This window comes from Corvus moneduloides, chromosome 1 (genome assembly GCF_009650955.1).
Source record: "Corvus moneduloides isolate bCorMon1 chromosome 1, bCorMon1.pri, whole genome shotgun sequence".
Classification (NCBI taxonomy): domain Eukaryota; kingdom Metazoa; phylum Chordata; class Aves; order Passeriformes; family Corvidae; genus Corvus; species Corvus moneduloides.
In genome coordinates this window covers 155,415,536-155,434,659 of record NC_045476.1, presented here as the reverse complement: position 1 = coordinate 155,434,659, position 19,124 = coordinate 155,415,536, and positions in this window count along the sequence as shown.

The following is a 19,124-nucleotide window of genomic DNA, read 5'->3' as shown; positions in this document are numbered from 1 at the left end:
ACCTGAGCTTAAACTCACATGCTGGCAATTCCTTGTCTTTTCAGTTTATAAGTGTGTCTCCTGTTCTTTTTAAAGAAAAGGTCAGTGCTCTTCACTTAAGTAATGTCATTTAAAAATCAAACCTAATTTTTTTCAGCTTGTGCAACTGAGCAACTGAAAGGCACAACCTCCATTTACCTCACTTCTATATTTTGAATATGAGGGAAAAAATGTCACTGCAGATAATCACAGGCAATGAAAAGTAATTTCTAGCAGTCCATCTCCAGGATTGTTCCCTACAGCATATTTTCCAACTTTTTTTCTGATCATATTAAATGACTCATTTAATAAGCTAACTTAATAAGTTCTTTCTTTTAATAAGTTCTTTCTTATCCTAGGGGAGACTATTTTGCAGTGCAAGATGTTCGTATTATGAGGGTCTCTCTGTTTAACTTACATCGTTATTCCTAGTTATATATTCTAATACCAGTCTACCTGACTACCTTTTCACCACCCTGCAACCTGTTTGTGTGTCTGTCAATACAATAAACTGATTTTGCACCAAACAAAGAAATTAAATTGTTATTAGTTTCTCCACCTCTCTAACTGTTCCATCCAGGAAGTGTTATTTAATGTCATGTACAGCACCAGCTTATTCTCATGATAAAAACGTGACTGGTTTTTTTAACTACATGAAGGCAATACTGTCTGCAAAATCAATGTCAGTTTAATATATTGTGCTGCTTTCTGGTTAGAAGGTGGATCCCTCTCTTTAAAAAGAGAGACAGCTTTTCCTTCAGTCATGAAATTAGGAAATTTTGCACCAATATGTAATATTCAAACTGAGCAATGATTCTAAAAGAGGGAGGGATGCTTCAGTTAAGCTTTTATACCTCTTTGTTAGATCAGATTTGTAGTCAAAAGCCAAGATTGAATACAAATGTTTTTAGTTATGATGCAATGACTTTTTGGAGCATAGGGCCCATGGAGAATTTGAAAATGGGATAAGACTTTAGATTGCAGTTTGGGGTTAATTGTTGTTTGTTACACCTTTAGCCTGTGGTTCATCCAAGATCCCCAGAATCCATCCATAATGTTTACACTGATGTTGCCTTTCATGAGCAGAGCCAGATTTGGACTAGGGTATAAACTGCATTGAGCTATGCCATATTCTGGCTGCTTCACACATCCTTAATTCGTGCTTTATGTGAGTTTATACAATGCTGAGGGCATTATTTTAGCAATGGCCAGTTGCCTGTTGATAGCATGACCATATCTGAGTGAAAAATTTTCTCCTTCTGGGAAATATCTTAGGATGTTTCTGTTTAGTTCAGCAAACAGCATCAAAATGTACAGGAGCTGAACTTCTGTTCACTTCAGTTATGTGATATTCTACTGCTGACAGCCTCCCTGGATGGCTTGTAGTCAACTTTCCAATCCAATAAACCCACAGTACGGGTATAAAAATGAAGCAGAGTCAGATAACCATAAATGAGAGAGCTCTGCCAAGGAAACTGATAAAGCACTCTGCAGGACCTAACAGTATAAAACAGAGAGGCCAAAGAGAAATTAAATAGGCCTGAGATATAGAAATTTTCCTAATCAATAGCTCTACAACATTTCCCCTCCCTGTCAGCACTACTTGCCTCTTTTTGGTTCCTCCAGGCTTAGAAAAATCTGGAATATGAAGCAAATCTTTTCTGTGAAATTCAATGGTTCTAATCCCATCATCTGATTCATCTGAAATTGCACCTGTTGCTTGAATCATTCAAGGGAAGATTTGGAGGGCAGAACTCTGTCATCATACAAAAGGTTGAAAATGTTAATGACATCCAGCAAAATATTTCCCCTCTCTTTGTGAGTGCTGGCTCCACCTATGCTTCTTTGTGCTGCCATCTGTAATTCCTATTTTGTTGAATTGCTGGAAGGGCTGACTGGTGCCCAAGACTTACACAAATCTCTGCCTGAACAGAAAGTGCTTGTAGCACAGGTACCTCCAGCAAGACCAGCACACATAAAGCCCACAGGTATGTGGAGAGAAAGGCTGCTGCCCTCATCAGAGAATGCAAATTTAAAAAAAAAAAAAAACCTAAGGGTAACTTACAAGAAAAATTAGCTCTCATATTTTCTTCTTAGCACAGGTTCTGCATTTGAGGTCTCCTGACATACCACAGCTGTGCACTGATGATATATATCATGCAGATAAACTATGGCAATAAAATGAATTTTTTTTTCCAATTGAATTATTTGCCAGGGCTGAAAAGAAATATGTTGCTTTCTGAAAAATACTGATTAGCACAAATCCGTGAAGACTTGATAAACCAGCACTGAAATGGCTGTTGTTTGACAAAGTAGCACTCTGAAAACAGCAAAATGTGGCACAAACACAAAAACCCCCCACCACATTTTGAAACCAGAAATGCCATGTTTCTGTGAGGTGTGTCACCCAGTCTGATTTCAGCTGGTATAAATCACTGCCATGCTGCCAACAGTGAATGGAAACAACCTCAGCTACTCCATTTCTGCAGGACTGTGCCCCTACTTCACATCACATTGGATTACATGTAGTGAAAAGGCTGGCACTGCTTTACCTTGAATTTTAATATAGCCCTAGAGCTGGCTTTAAAGATCAGCTAGAACATGATTGCCCTGATGCGACTCTATAATCTCACACACAAATTCACAAGTATGATGAGACCCAGATCCCTCCCCATCACACACACAGACAGACATTATTTATTGTGCAAGACACATTCACACAAGAATTAGGACTGCAGCAAAACTAAACACAGTGACAAGCTGGGCTGTAAAAGTTATAAAGAGTCTCTGCATAAAAAGAAGTTGCTTTAGGATCCAGGTTCCTTCCTGAAATGTAGAGGCAGTCAGATATCTTTTCAGATGCATAGAGACTTGAGCACTGAGTTTATAATGGCCACATGATATAAAGTTAAGTTTCCATCAGGTTTAGAGATTGGCCTTTATCACCCATAGCTTGCTCCATCCACTCTAGACTTCCTGTAAAACACCTGAGGAAAGCGCCATGCAACAATCAAAATGTATCTCTTTACAAAGAGAAATGGCAAGTTAGAACAGTAAAATCCTTCACTTAATGCTGAGCTTGTACTTTTTCATCTCTCTCAATACATCTTTCCACTTCCACTCCTGATCAGGAGTTAAACAAAAACAAAAGAAACCCACACTTTGCTATGCAGTCTCTGCTGCAAACCTGCCTTATCTCCTACAAAGACATAATAAAGGTAGACTCAGTTTTGTCTTAACGTGAAACCTGTTCCCTTTAAGTCAAATTCTTCAGAAAGGCTCTGAGTCAAAGTATAAACTGATGTCAAGTTTAGGTGTTCTTAGAGTCTTTAAATTTGGACAGTTCAGAAATCAGCCATAAGGAGCAGCAGGTAAGCAGTTCATGTTCCCCAGCCAACACAGCACTTCTGTGCCCCATTCTCACCTTGCATAGTGCAAACAGGAGCAGCTCCAGGAGACCCAGTGGAAGGACTCTGACAGCATAAAATGCTCTCATAGAATTTAATATGACATCATTTTCATGATCATTCATTTTACAAATAAGAAACCCCAGCAAAGTGGGGGAGCAGAGGCCTGAAACAAGACATATGGCCATCAAAACACTTCAGCCTCATGACTTCTCCAGGTACCTCAAGTCTTTGGTGGATCTGAAGACCTTGTACCTTGGTATCCACTGTTAGCAAGTGACATGGTTAACACATTTCATTCACAGAGATGTTAATTTTGTTTGGGTTTTTTGTTGTTCTTCTCCTGTTTAGTCAAATAAGAGTCAGAATATGTAAATAACGTTCAGTTCCCCTAGACTTTGATGCATATTTTCCTTTTACAAATAGCTGATGTCCACAGTGAACTGAGTGCTGTATAAAAGCTCTATAAAGACTGGCTGTTTTGAAGAACTTGCATGCCAAGGACCTGTGAGGTAAAAAGGGGATGGGGATAACAGTAAGTAAAGAACAAACCACTATGCCCTAAAACTTGCAACTAACCAGGCACAGATAACACAAACTGTTAGAAACACAATAGACTTGCTGAGACTGGAAGGTGACATTTTGTACTGATACAAGAACACAGTGTTTCGCACCAATTTCAATTCACCTGTCTTTGGCACAGTATATCATCAAGGCCAAGAGCTTCACAGCAATCAAAAAGATCCAAGGTTTTATACAAGTATCAAGAATGGGCAGAATTATAGTAGCAAACCCTAAAGAAAAAGGGAAAAAAATAAGAAAAAAAAGAAAAGCAAGACCTACAAACCTTCTTGCCTCCAGGCATAAACGAATTTTCCACTCATGAAAGCTGGGACAAAATTTCTCAAAGGTTAATTTTCAAATTGCCACTAGCTGTGGAACTTCTTGTCTGCTCTTTTGAAGCAGCTGGTGCTGTCTGCTGCCAGCTGCAGAAGACTGGCCTTCATCAACCTTAGGTCAGACCTGCTCTGGCAATTCTCCTTGTCCTATATATATCAAAGTGGAAAAAGGAGTCTGCTGTCATACAAAAAGCCACAGACAAATATGTTTTAAAAGACAAGGTTACCCATTTCTTCTTCCTTGGTGAAGGCTTGGAAATAGAGCTGCTGATATCTGGGATTTTCAAACATCCCAAATGTTTAGAAAGTAATGTATGACACTGGGAAGTCTTATTAAAAAAAAGTTCTATTCATCTTGTACATAACAGCACAACAAGGGGATATTTAATAAAAAAATATGAGTACAATGAACAGAATTTGAAATTGCCTTAGAATCTCATCTCCACTTCAACGATTAATCAATTTCAACAGCCATTTATTGCTTAATACACAGCACATCAACAGAGATTATTGCTGAAACAACAATTCCTCTTAGTCAATCCTACCAGGGGCTGAAATTTTCCAGAGAAAAACAAATTATTCACACTGACAGGCCAATGATTGTCTGCAGAGAAGGACAGGTAATAGAATATTTTCCAAAGACAAACACAACACAAATTTTGGACTGCTAAATGTGTCAAATGTGTTATCCTTTCTCAACTTTACAAAACACCAATGCAGCAGTTTCTAAATGCACTGTGACTTGCTAATTCTCCTGAAACAGAGAATAATTTTATAAACAAGTAATAGAACAGATATAATTTCCCTAGCTATGAGAAATGTGGCTCTAAGGCTCATAAATACATTTCTGAAATTTCTAGCTGAAATGCTTGCCTCATTACCCACAGCTGCTTTCTTTACAGGACTCTTTCATTCTGAATATGCATTTTAAACCCCAGATCTGCATTGTTTGGTGGAAATTGGGATAGTTCCTCTGATTTCAATAGAGCTATGCCAACCTGTATTGCCTATAAATCCAGCCAGAAAAGGAAAAAAAAGAAAAAAGAGATGATACATAACCACTGTTTCAAGCATTCAGAACAAAGTTTAAACAGCACTTCATGTAAGGGAAAGAAAAAAGACGGAAGGAAGGATCAGGATACAAAGCTGATTTTTCTCAGTCAGGCCTTTTCTTATACAGTGGCAAACAGACAGCCCCAGGTCTGTACGTACCCATCTGCCTCAGCCTTTCCTAGGTGGAGCATTTTGCAGAAGTATGCCAGGGTCCTGCAGAAGTGGAGGTCTGTCTTACACACCCAGTCCAGGAATAAATGGATGAGTCAGAGTGCAGATGAAGACTTTGAGCAAATCAGAAGAAACTTCATTACAGAAAATGTCAGCAGCAATTTTGGTCCATACCGCAGAAATTAGGCTCTTGACAAATGTTTGTTGAGACAAATTTATTTTCATTTATTCTCATCACTGTCTTTTTCTACCTTCTGTACTAAACATTGATTCTCCTCTGCAACTTTCACAACATCTGCTTCTGGCACCTCCCATACTTCCTGTGTGGTAAGAGAAATCTTGCCATGAGAGCCCTTGAAGGGTTTAATAATTCTGGAGCTGTTTACTAAAGGAAAGACTTTTAAGTACCATAAAAGTTTTCTATGCTCTTTAGAGAGACAGGTATAGCAATCCCTTACTGTAGATATAAGGGAAACACTTTCCCTCTAAGAAAAGCAAGAAATACCATCTTTCTTTGTTATGAGAAGATCCTTGAAGAGACTGGTTCAGGTGAGTGTCCCTAGCTGTGGACTTGCAGTTTATAAAGAATGGGGCAGAGCACAAGTGTGTATAAATGCAGTCAGTGTCACTTCCTGTTACTTATGAGGAATTCAGTCTCCTCAATCAGGTTTGCTCCTTTTGAGGACATGCTCTAAAACACAGGCTTCTCTGTGGTATAATTGCTATTTTTATCTGTGCTTATTGTTATCAAAAATAATGAGTTTCAAAGAATGCCATGCAGAAAAACATCTGTAGCATCTTCATCATGGACTCAGAACCCTGCAGGGGAATTAGTTAAAGGGCTGTTAGCCAAGGGTCTGATGAAGATAAAGGCCAGAAGCAGGTCACTGAACATACCACGAAGAAGGTTTTTCCACCTTCTCAGAATCTGACAAGTAGGACTGGAACCTTCTACAACAGGTGTGAGGCTCTGGAACTAGAAGGCCAGACAACTGATGAGGTGGGCAAAGGTCCTTCTGGGATAGTGGAGCCCCCTAAAGCAACACCACCTGCACCCCATATCAAATCATTCTCTGTTAAAAGGAAAAGAAGGGTGGTTGTAATAAGAGACTTCCTTGTAAGAGGAATCCAGTATGCAGACTGGACCCCACTCACAGGGAAGTCTGCTGTCTCCCAGGGCTGCAGAAAAGGGACCTACTGGAAAACTCTCCAATTCCTCTGATTACTATCTGCTATTGGTTGCTCAAACTGGCAGCAATCAAATAACAAAGGGAAGTTCAAGGGCAATCAAAAGAGACTTCAGGGCCCTGGGACGATTGGTAGAGAGATCATGAACACAGGTAGTGATTTCCTCGATTCTTCCAGTAACAAAAAATGATATTTATAGAAATAGGCAGATCCATCAAGTCAATGCATGGCTCCAAGGTTGGTGACAGCAGAAAAATTTTGGAATTGTTGACCATGGGGGGGATCTACTCAACACTTGGTCTATTGACAGCTGATGGGATGCATCTTTCTCAGAGGGGAAAAGGGTCTAGCACAGGAGCTAATGGGGCTTGTTGATAGAGCTTTAAACTAGCTTGGAAGGGAGAAAGGGAAAATAGAAGGCTTGCCATGATGAGTGCTGGGATGATGTGCCAGAACTTGGGGAAATGAGCACTAATAGGATCCCTCAATCTGCTTTAAAAGGTCTTGGCTACAAGGTGCCATACCTGAAATGTTTCTACACTAATGAGGCAGCACAAGGAGCAAAGAAGAGGAGCTTGAGACTTTGTCCCGGTCTTAGAGATTTGATATCATTGGCATAAGTGAAACCTGAATAGGTGAGTTCTGTGACTGGGAATGGCCTGAAGTTGTGTCAGAGGAGGATTAGTTTGGATATCAGAATAAGTTTCTTCACTCAGAGGTTGGTTGGACACCCAGGCTCCCCAGGGAAGTGGTCACAGCACCAAGCCTGACAGTTCAAGAAGCATTTGGGCAATGCTCTCAGGCACACAGTGTGACCCTTGGTGGTGCTGTGCTGGGCCAGGAGTTGGACTCAGTGATCCTTGTGGGTCCCTTCCAACTTTGGCATATTCTGTGATTCTGCGATCATGGGTCACCAGTTTGTGCAAGGCCCATGGTGAGTCTTGCCCCCACATCATACAGTACATATCCTACACACACACGTGTGTTCAGCACACATTTATAAAATCCACCGTTCACGTATCTCCTCCACCCCACCTCCATCCTTTAAAACCATTCAATAACAGCTTACAAAAAGATCCTGGGAATTGACTTGCTGAAGAAGACCCCACACAACTAAAATAGTACCAACAAAAAGCCCACCTGCTCCCAAATCAGGCAGCCTTGTCTTGAGTCAAAGATCAAGATGAGACTCTGCAAATGCAATGCTTAACTTGGCAAGTAATAAGAAACACAGGTGTCCCTCCAAACTCAAGTGTTGCTGCCAGAGACTCTGGATTTCCAGAGAAATATGCCCCAATGGCACAAAAAAGCAACAGTACAAGCTCATGTTTAACCACGGCTGCAAGCAGAGCGAGGAGTAACGTGCACTTCTTGAGCCTCCCTGCAAATGTTCGGAGTGATGTAGTGCACTGAGCAGCCATCTGACTCACCCTTCCCAGCACAACTGTGACTGATATTCCTGGTTTACTTTCTCCTGACACATTTTCCGTTGAATAACATTAAGTACACCCATGGTTCATCATACTCAGTGCTGTAGCTGTTCCCGATATTCTTTCTTTGAGGTAAAATTGTAGGAAACCAGCAGGAACATTTTGTCCCAAGAGGATGAGCATTTACTTTGCCTTTTCTTTTGTTCAAATCCTTTCCTACAGCTCAGAGGAGCTATACAAATGAAAAAGAATAGGGAGCAGGTACTAAATTCTATTCAAATCGTTGATAGCATTTCCTAACAGCAGTCCTGGATTAATCTTTTCAAAGACAGGGGATTGTACAAGGCTTAACGAGGTTGGAGTCAGTTTTCTTCATAAGAGCTTGTATGGTGCTGTGATTTAGATTTATGACCAAAACAGTGCCAGTAACAGACCAGTGTTTTACCTGTTGCTGAACAGGGCCTTTCTGCTCCCCACTCTTGGTGAATAGATTGGGGCTGAATGATAGGTTTGGAGGAAACATAACCAGGCAGATTCCATGAGATTTAGGGAGGTTACTTATGTTTTGCTCAGGAATTTGCTGGACATTGTGTATCACTTGTTTTGCTTGCTTTCTTCTTCCATTTCTGCTCTTCTTTTTAAGTTTGTTTTTTGTTTTTTTGTTTGGGGTTTGGTTTTTTTTCATCTTGTAGCGGGTTGAGTTCGAAACCGGGCAGAAACACCTATTAAATGTAGTGGTTTTGATTCAAAATATCCATTATTTACTTATTTTCCTTCTGTGAGATAAGAATTAGGAGAAAAGCAAAGCAGGCACAAACCTTAAACAGTTGCAGTACAATGAAAGAGCTTTATTACTAACAGAATTAAAAGTAAAGAGAAAACAACAAAACAAAATTAAAGTAAATCCCCCCCCCCTCCCCCCCCCCCCCCCGGCCAGCTCTTCTCCCCTTTTATCCAGCTCACACAAGGGATAACAGAACATGGGATGTTAGTCAGTGTTGCAGTTCTTGAAAAGTCTTTCTCTTATGCTTAAGGAAGAAAAGGTTTTCCTTCAGTTGCACGTGGTTCCCAAACTGCCACCAACAGCACACCCGCCCGGAAACAAACAGTCTGCTGTGTGTAGAACATCTCTCCCATGAAGAATTTCACAGTTCTTTCATACTACAAAACATGGGCCATCACATGGGGTTATTCATCTTTTTAAGGATAAGTTATTTTGGCCTGCACACAGAGGCTTTTCTTCGCCACAAGTCTCTAACAGCCTCTCACTACTTCTATATAGCCTGGCATAGGCACTCTTCACAAACTTCATAGGCACACGAGGATACTCCATCCCCCCATGTTCTTCAAATGGATTAAAGAGACAAACAGTTTGTGGTATTACGGTTTCTTACCACGGCATGCAAGAAGGTTTCTTTTAAGCTGCGCGCCAGAATCGCGGCACCGCCCTCTTCTCTCCTGTCGCCATTTCCAGCTCCGTCCCACGTGACTCACTTCTCTTTCTCTCTGACTCTGAAACCGCCATGTTGAAGGGTGTTCTTGTTCGGGCTTGACGGTGGGGAAAGCCTCGCTCCCTCTGTGCTGCTGGCTGCACGGTGTCCTCTTCCGTTCAGCACGAAGTGTGCTGGCTGCAGACAGGAGGCTCTGCCGGCTCCCGCTGGCTCCGCCGGCTCCGCATGGAGAGGAGAGGGACCCGCCTGTCCCCAGAAGCTGCGCTGGATGGGTTTAGCTGCGAGCAGTCCATGGCTGGTTTGAGCTGCCTGCGGCTCTGGGACAGTCCCCCCCAGCGACCCAGGGTCCGTGCCGTGGTGCTGAGAAAGGGGGAAAGGGGCAGTGGCCCCGGCCCGGCCCAGCGGGGCCGGGAGGCTCGGAGCCCCCCCACCTTCCAGCAGGCGAGCTCCGACCAAAAGGGGAAGTCCCGCCTTTCTGTGCGGTTTAAATATGTAAATTGTGAGAAGCGTAATTGGTCTTAAAGACTGTCCATCAACTCAGGGTCAACCCAACACATTCCACCCCTCGCTTCTTAAAATTTACATATCCAAAAGTTACTTAAAATAGCAAAACCAGAGCTAAAAGAAAACAAATTCCATAAACCTCCACCCCTAGAATTTTTACCACTACTACAAAGCAAATTTCTTCTATTATTCTACTTAATGTTATAACTTTCTACTTGCTCTGCTTATTATTTTCTCCTAATTAATCTTCATCTCACAGCACTCATTAATTGCCCGCATTCTCCACCATTGATGTAGCGGGTTGAGTTCGAAACCGGGCAGAAACACCTATTAAATGTAGTGGTTTTGATTCAAAATATCCATTATTTACTTATTTTCCTTCTGTGAGATAAGAATTAGGAGAAAAGCAAAGCAGGCACAAACCTTAAACAGTTGCAGTACAATGAAAGAGCTTTATTACTAACAGAATTAAAAGTAAAGAGAAAACAACAAAACAAAATTAAAGTAAATCCCCCCCCCTCCCCCCCCCCCCCTTCCAGCACTTCTCCCCTTTTATCCAGCTCACACAAGGGATAACAGAACATGGGATGTTAGTCAGTGTTGCAGTTCTTGAAAAGTCTTTCTCTTATGCTTAAGGAAGAAAAGGTTTTCCTTCAGTTGCACGTGGTTCCCAAACTGCCACCAACAGCACACCCGCCCGGAAACAAACAGTCTGCTGTGTGTAGAACATCTCTCCCATGAAGAATTTCACAGTTCTTTCATACTACAAAACATGGGCCATCACATGGGGTTATTCATCTTTTTAAGGATAAGTTATTTTGGCCTGCACACAGAGGCTTTTCTTCGCCACAAGTCTCTAACAGCCTCTCACTACTTCTATATAGCCTGGCATAGGCACTCTTCACAAACTTCATAGGCACACGAGGATACTCCATCCCCCCATGTTCTTTCATTGGATTAAAGAGACAAACAGTTTGTGGTATTACGGTTTCTTACCACGGCATGCAAGAAGGTTTCTTTTAAGCTGCGCGCCAGAATCGCGGCACCGCCCTCTTCTCTCCTGTCGCCATTTCCAGCTCCGTCCCACGTGACTCACTTCTCTTTCTCTCTGACTCTGAAACCGCCATGTTGAAGGGTGTTCTTGTTCGGGCTTGACGGTGGGGAAAGCCTCGCTCCCTCTGTGCTGCTGGCTGCACGGTGTCCTCTTCCGTTCAGCACGAAGTGTGCTGGCTGCAGACAGGAGGCTCTGCCGGCTCCCGCTGGCTCCGCCGGCTCCGCATGGAGAGGAGAGGGACCCGCCTGTCCCCAGAAGCTGCGCTGGATGGGTTTAGCTGCGAGCAGTCCATGGCTGGTTTGAGCTGCCTGCGGCTCTGGGACAGTCCCCCCCAGCGACCCAGGGTCCGTGCCGTGGTGCTGAGAAAGGGGGAAAGGGGCAGTGGCCCCGGCCCGGCCCAGCGGGGCCGGGAGGCTCGGAGCCCCCACCACCTTCCAGCAGGCGATCTCCGACCAAAAGGGGAAGTCCCGCCTTTCTGTGCGGTTTAAATATGTAAATTGTGAGAAGCGTAATTGGTCTTAAAGACTGTCCATCAACTCAGGGTCAACCCAACACACATCTTTACCCACAAGTTTTCTCACTTTTCCTCTTCCTTTTCTCTCTCTCTTCCTTCCCACTGGGACTTAGGTTTGGAGGCAGGGAGTGAGCAGCTCTGTGGTGCTTAGTTGCCTGTCAGGGTTAACCCACAACAAGGTTTTTAAACAAAGGTAATTAAAACCTTTTTGTTTCATAGCATACAACCTTCTGCAATTGGATAATGCCTATGACCAGTGGACCACACTGTCACTGGCCGTCAGCAGCTGTGCAAATGAATGTGGAAAAGGTAGAACACTGGTGTCTCTTTCTCCAGGTAGGTGCCATCCCACAGCTGATGCTTTCCCTAATTGCAACTGCAAGGTAGATGGGGAGGCTCCCCCCTGGGCACCAGCCCTTGCACTGCAGACAGCTGAAGAAAGCCCCAGGCCTCTGGTTTCAGGCACAGAGCAGCTGAGTATTCATGCCCAGAGCTGAGGAAAGCTGAGAGAAATGCTACACTGCTGGTGATGCCTTTTTGTGGTCTTAAAATCAAGAGTCATACACGGTTAGAAGGGGAAAAGGGATTTTACCTTGGTATTTATTTTAAGGATCCTTCGGTGTACACGTCCAGGTCATATGCATCGAAATGCACCCCGCCAAAATGGACCCCCAAAAGATCTGGTATAGCATTATAGGTTTTACTAATTAGCGTATCTATCAAAGATTCCCCAATGAGAGGCTCAAGTGAGCCCCCCTCCCCAAGGAACCTTCCCCTGGATGGTTCTATCTTGGTTTACAGAATGTGTTCTGGAGGGGACCTTGGGGTCTGGGGCACACTGATCCCTACCTACAAAGCTTCTAAAATGTTCAGTCTCTCAGCTTGACAAACAAGTCCAAGAATGTGGGGGAAAAGCACTAGGAATACAGAAGTTGTAAAAGGTATACCAGGGGTATAAAAGAAAAGGCAAAAAATCTTCATGGCATCACTGGAAGCTCTGTTGGATTTTCTGATTATGTCACCAGTGTACCAGCATTTTCCCACAAACTTCAGCTCCCAGAATCCTGTGACTAAATGAGATTAATTTGTTTTCTTTTAAAAAGAGAAAGTTTCTAGACCTTAGGGTCAGGCAGGAAGGGCAGAAAATGCAAGGTTCAAAAAACCCCGAAGTCAACCAAGATCAGCCTTTCATTTCTTAAATACATATTAAGCTGTGGGGTTTTATCAATGTTAGAAAACACCAAAGCAGCTGAGAACAGTCACATACAAATTAGGGCCTCTCCCTCAAAAAGGTGGAGTGCTCAATAGCCCAGTGAAGTACATCTACACCACTACACACAGGCAATGAACAGGAGGAGCCAGGAGCCATTGTGCAGCAGGAAAACTGTGACATAGCTGCCATCACAGAAACATGTTGGGATGACTCACACAACTGGAGTGCTGCAATGGATGGCTATAAACTCTTCAGAAGGGACAGGAAAGGAAGGAGAGTGATAGGTTAGCCCTGTATGTTAGAGACTGTTTTGACTGTCTAGAGCTTGATGGTGATGATCACAAGGAAGATATCACAGCAGGATTCTGCTGCAGACCACCTAACCAGGATGAAGAGGGAGATGAAATATTCTATAAGCAGCCAGGAGAAGCCTCACAGCTGCTTGCCCTTGTTCTCATGGTGGACTTCAACTTGCCGGAGGTCTGCTGGAAATACAACATAGCAGGGAGCAAACAGTCCAGAAGGCTCCCAGAGCGTGTGGAAGAGAAATTCCTGACTCAGCTGGCAAGGGAGGCAACCCATGGAAATGCCCCTCTGGACCTGCTGTTTGTGAACACAGAACTGGTGAGCAATGCAATGGTTGGATGCTGTATTGAGAAGAGACATCATGAAATGCTTGAATTTTCGTTCTTGGAGAAGTAAGAAGGGGTGTCAGCAGAACTGCAGTTTGCCTTGGATATTAGAAAAAAAATCTTCACCAAAAGGGTTTTCAAGCACTGGAACCCTAAGGACCATCCCTAGAAGTATTTAAAGGATGTGTAGTTGTGTGTAGGTGTAGATGTGGCTCCTGGGGACATGGTTTAGTGGTGGACATGGCAGTGCTGAGTTAATGGTTGGACTTGATGATCCTAAAGGTCTTTTCCAATTTAAACAATTCTGTGATTAACAACCTGATATATGAAAGGTCAGTCTTGTGATGTTGTTGGAAGAGAAGTGAGGAGAGCAGATTAACAGTTCCCAAGCCCTTTGAGCTGGGAATAAATTTGGACACTTTGGTTCTTACTCCTATGCTGTGTCTTTGCTGGAGGACAGTGGTAGCATTGATCATCTGGCATCATGTATAATGCACTGCAAATATCTCGCAGTCACTCAGACATAATGAGGAGAGTAATTCACACTTCCCCTTGCAGAGCTGTGAAGGTGTCACTGTGACCAAAGGTAGCAATGCAAATTCTTTGTAAATCAAATAGAGCAAGGTAGGTCCCTAAGCAGAGGATAATATATAAGTTGTCTATTTAACATGTATCATATGAGTGACCTACACATACATAGTGAGTATATAACGTGAAAATTTACCAGCTGGGATTTCCATCATCTGGAACAGAGCGAGAGACTGTCACTACCTTTAGTTCCTTGCACTTGCTTAAGGTGAACTATTTATAGACCAGCTTATATTGATGTTCGTGGATCACATTCTGCATATGATTGCTACAGTGTAAAGTGGAGTAACTGAAACAAATATATATATATATTATATATTTGTATAATAATGTGTAATATATATACTATATATATATAGTAATTAGAAATACTACAGAGCCATACAATTGTGAGAGCTGGGTCCCTGCCCTTCCCCACCCGCCACATCCAAGGGTCGCAGCCCCAAATGAACCAACAAAAATTTCTTGTGTGAGAGCTGCTGGTCATGGAATTTGGATCTGCTGAAGTTTGGAAAAGAAAGAAAAGCCTACGCAAACAAACACCTGCTCCTAACCTCTAATGAGTCAATCAAGAAACTGCCACAGATTTGAAGATGCAATTTAATTGACCAGTAGAGTCCCAGACCTTGACATTGTAAATGAAGGTAAACAGCAACATATTAAAAACTCATCACTGTACTTAACCTTGTTTTTAACAAAGACTAAAGTCCCACAGAAAATTATGGGTTATTTATGCCATTGATTTCATTAGTGTTGCATGGCAAAAATAAAAAATATGGTCTTGCAAGTTTATGTGAGAGTCTTAAGGACAGAGTGACACTACACTGAGTCCAGCTTGACAGTGTTGTTATTACAGCAAGAACCACATTTGTCGCACTTCTGTATCAGGGGATATTCTGAGATGGATGGGACCCACAAGGGTCAGCAAGTCCAACTCTTGGTGATGGGCCCTCACAGGGATTGAATGTGCTGCACATTCTTCAAAATGCTCTTAACAGAAATTTTGGGTCAATATTCCTACACAATACTTCCAACTGTGGGTTGCTGTTATGCTTATAAGACTATATTCAGGTATTTCTGCACTAATGTCATGAAATAACTTCTCTTATATTTGCTTTACAGCAATTAAATCAGACCTTAAAAGGTTGCAGGGTGCAAATAGGAAGGAAATTAAATATATGAATAGTAGTTACAGTTTATATGAAGCTACAGTGGTTTTCCTGCCTATAGGGAAGTCCTTGGTTATACAGTTCTGTTTGATTGTTTCAAAGTATTTTAGTCAAAGACTTTTGTTTAGTCCCCTGCTCAGATACCCTGAGTCCATTTTCTCCCTGGGTTATTTGGTGGGAGAAAAATTCAGGGCTGGAGGCAGAAAATCTTACATTTCAAGTAGTACTGGGCAGGTGGAATAAATACAGCACAGACTGCTTTAACCTTTAAGAGGTCTCTGACATATACATGTTTATATAGAAAGACAGCAAAGAGGGAGATACAAATGGAAAAGGAGAGGAATGCCTGAAGAACATCAATATGCCTATGACCTACAGACTTGTCTATGGCAAACACAAATCTCTGCCTTTCCAAGTTCTCCCAGACTTGAAAACATTTTCCCAAAGCAGAAATTTCAGTCTTCCCACACACGTGACCATCACCCTTCCTGATCTGTCTTGGGGTCTCCCCCTGTTGGGGTTTTAGTTTAGTCTGTTTTTTTCTCTGTTAAAGGAATTTTCTCCCATATGCATGTTGCTAGGGGACAAATAGCTGTACTTAAGAAAGACAAAAGGGGAGTGGGGCGGACCTGGCTACTCCTTTGTCTACACCTGGGTGTGAGTTCAGTTCGCTCTGAGCGTCCGGGGAGAGAAGCTGCAGAGAAAGGAGCTGCTGCTTCTTTCTTTTTGGCCGTTCTTTCTTCCTGCTGGAAACAACGCCGGGACCCCAAAAGCCGCTTTCCCTGCCCTGCTGGAGACCGAGCTGTGGCTGCCCTGCTCCGCTGCTGCTTCGAGCTTTCGCTACGCTGTAGCCCTGCTCGCCCTGCCTGCCTGGGCCTCCGTGGGTTTTTCCCATCTGGATACATCTCGTCTGCCACCCGGGATTTGCGTTCGTCCCTGCCGTTCCAGCCTGCTGTCCCTGAGAGCCCGGGATCAACTGCCCAGCGGTTTGTGAAGCCTTTGTTCCATCCCTTCCCGGGATCCCAGGGCACCAGAGCCGCGGGTTTCCCGAGCTCGCTCCGGAGCGCCCCCTGCAGCCGCGGGGGAACCATCGCACCTGCCCTGCTCACCGGGAGCCGCCAGCGCCCCTGCCGGCTGCGAGCGGAACTGCACCCGAGGGGAAATAGCCTGACAGCCGAGAAGGCTGGGACTGGGTTTGTGTTTGCTGTTACTGCCATAGTTGTTGTTGTTTTGTTTGACTGGTTATATACATATATATATATATAGTAAAGAACTGTTATTCCTATTTCCCACATCTTCGCCTAAAGGCTCTTGATTTCAAAATATAATAACTTGGAGGGAAAAGGGGTTATATCTGCCACTTCAAGGGGGGCCTCTGCCTTCCTTAGCAGACACCTGTCTTTCAAAACCCAGACAGATCTTGGCGCCCAACGTGGGGCCTAAGGGCATTAAGAGATAGAGGTGAAAAAGGAATAACAGTTCCTGGATAACTTTATTTTGTGTGCTGGATATTGGAACCTTGTTAGGCAGCACTATGTGGTCTAGTTTACCCTGGTTCGGGTGGCATGTAGCCGTGGCTATATTCTTCCCCTTTGCAGCTCCTTACTTGAATATGGGTCCTCTGACTAAGGCTACCATTGCTGTTATCCAGCTTGCGTTATGGGTCGAGAAGGTGAGGAATTCATGGGTTTTTAACTTCCTCCGGAATGTGGGCACATGGATAAACAGCTATCACACACTGAGCACATGTTTTTGGGGTTATGTTAACAATGGTACCTTCTGTGAGGAAATGACACCAGGAGAAGTTTTCTCCCAACCCCTCAACCAGTTCTTTGGGCCCACCCCATCAATTTTCGAAGGGTTTAAATTCCCTCTGAATACTAACCATCTGCTGCTGATAGGCCTACTCTATTTAGCATTCAAGGATAAGTTGAGATTGGCTTGGATATCTACCCGGACACCAGCCCCAGAGACTAGAGATCCTACCCCAGAGCCTGATCCTGCCCCAGAGCCTGACATGGCCCCAGAGAGTAGAGTTCCTACCCCAGAGCCTGATCCTGCCCCAGAGCCTGACACGGCCCCAGACACTAGAGATCCTACCCCAGAGCCAGAGCCTGCCACAGCCCCAGACACTAGAGATCCCGCCCCACAGACTGATACTGCCCAACAGTCCACCTCAGAAATGGACTACCCAAACTGGGTGGGGGTACTGGCAAAAGGGATGCAGGAGATGTGCCAAGAGATGGGTCAGGTGCGCCAGGGGATATGCCAGGAGATGGGTCAGGTGCGCCAGGAGATATGCCAGGAGATGGGCCAGGTGCGCAAGGAGATGTGCCAGGAGATGGGCCAGGTGCGCCAGGAGATATGCCAATTGCTAAGGGAATACACCTCCTCAGCTAGTGAAAAACCCTCTCCCTGCCCCAAAGAGGGTGAGTCCGATGGTGCAGCAGTGGAACCCACGGATGTTACAACCGTCCAGGCTTCAGCTGAACCACAAGGACAACCACAGCCAGCAGCAGTCGCCCCTGTGCAAAGGAGGAAGTATAAGACCAAATCAGTACGACCAGTTAATGATGATGGGCAACCAGGGCCCTCACAACCAGCAGGAGAGCCAGAGCCAGAAGTCATCACTGAGTCCCTGTCGCACGACAGTCTCCGTGCTATGCGAAACGACATTGTGCGAAGGGGGCGTGAGCCTTATACCACCTGGCTGCTTCGGGTTTGGGACCTTATGGGCACAAGTGTGCAACTGGATAGTGGTGAGGCAAGGTATCTGGGATCGTTGACCCAGGACCCAGGTGTGGACCAGATATTTGTGAGGGAGCCAGGGCCTCTCTCTCTTTGGGAGCGGCTCTTAATGAGTGTGAGAGAAAGGTTCATTCACAAAGAAAGAATGCAGGAGTATCATCATAGAATGCAGTGGAAGACACTCGAGCAAGGGATCCAACAGCTAAGAGAGGTGGCAATATTAGAGGTACTCTTTGGGAAGGATGGACAGCATGATAATGACCCCGATAAGGTCAGGTGCACAGGACAGATGATGTGGAACCTGGCAAGGCTAGGGCCATCACAATACACCACCTTCATTGCAACGATTGATGCTGACAATACCCGAGAAACAGTGGGCTCTGTTGCCAACAGGCTCAGGCATTATGACAGCATGATCAATGGCCCGCTAAAAGCTCATGTCTCTGCTGTGGTCCAGGACCTCAAAGAGGAGATGAAGGAGAAGATGGAGGAGATGAGGGAGGAGATGAGGAGGGTCAGTGTGGCACCAGTGCGAGTCACAGGCCCCCAAGTCAGAGCCCGTCGTCCCCCTGCTAGAGAGAGAGGGTACACCCCACGAGCTGAGCTGTGGTTTTTCCTGTGTGAGCATGGGGAAGACATGAGAAGGTGGGATGGGAAACCCACCTCTGCCCTGGCAGCGCGGGTGCGTGAACTCAAGGAGGGAGGCACTAACCGAGGGGGTTCCGCTAAGGTGAAAGTAGCCTCAGCCTCCCGTGACCGAGCTGCCAGGCATTACAGAAGGGAGGATGATATGTCGGATCCCCTTGAAGGTACCTCGAGCATGTACACCCAGGGAAAGAATGATAACCAGGGCTAGAGGGGCCCTGCCTCTAGCCAGGAAGAGGCACGGGAGAACCGAGTTTTCTGGACGGTGTGGATCCGATGGCCTGGCACATCAGAGCCACAAAAATATGATGCATTGGTTGATACTGGGGCACAGTGTACTTTAATGCCATCGGGACATGTGGGGGCAGAACCTGTATCCATCGCTGGGGTGACTGGGGGATCACAGCAGTTGACCCTTTTGGAAGCTGAGGTGAGCCTGA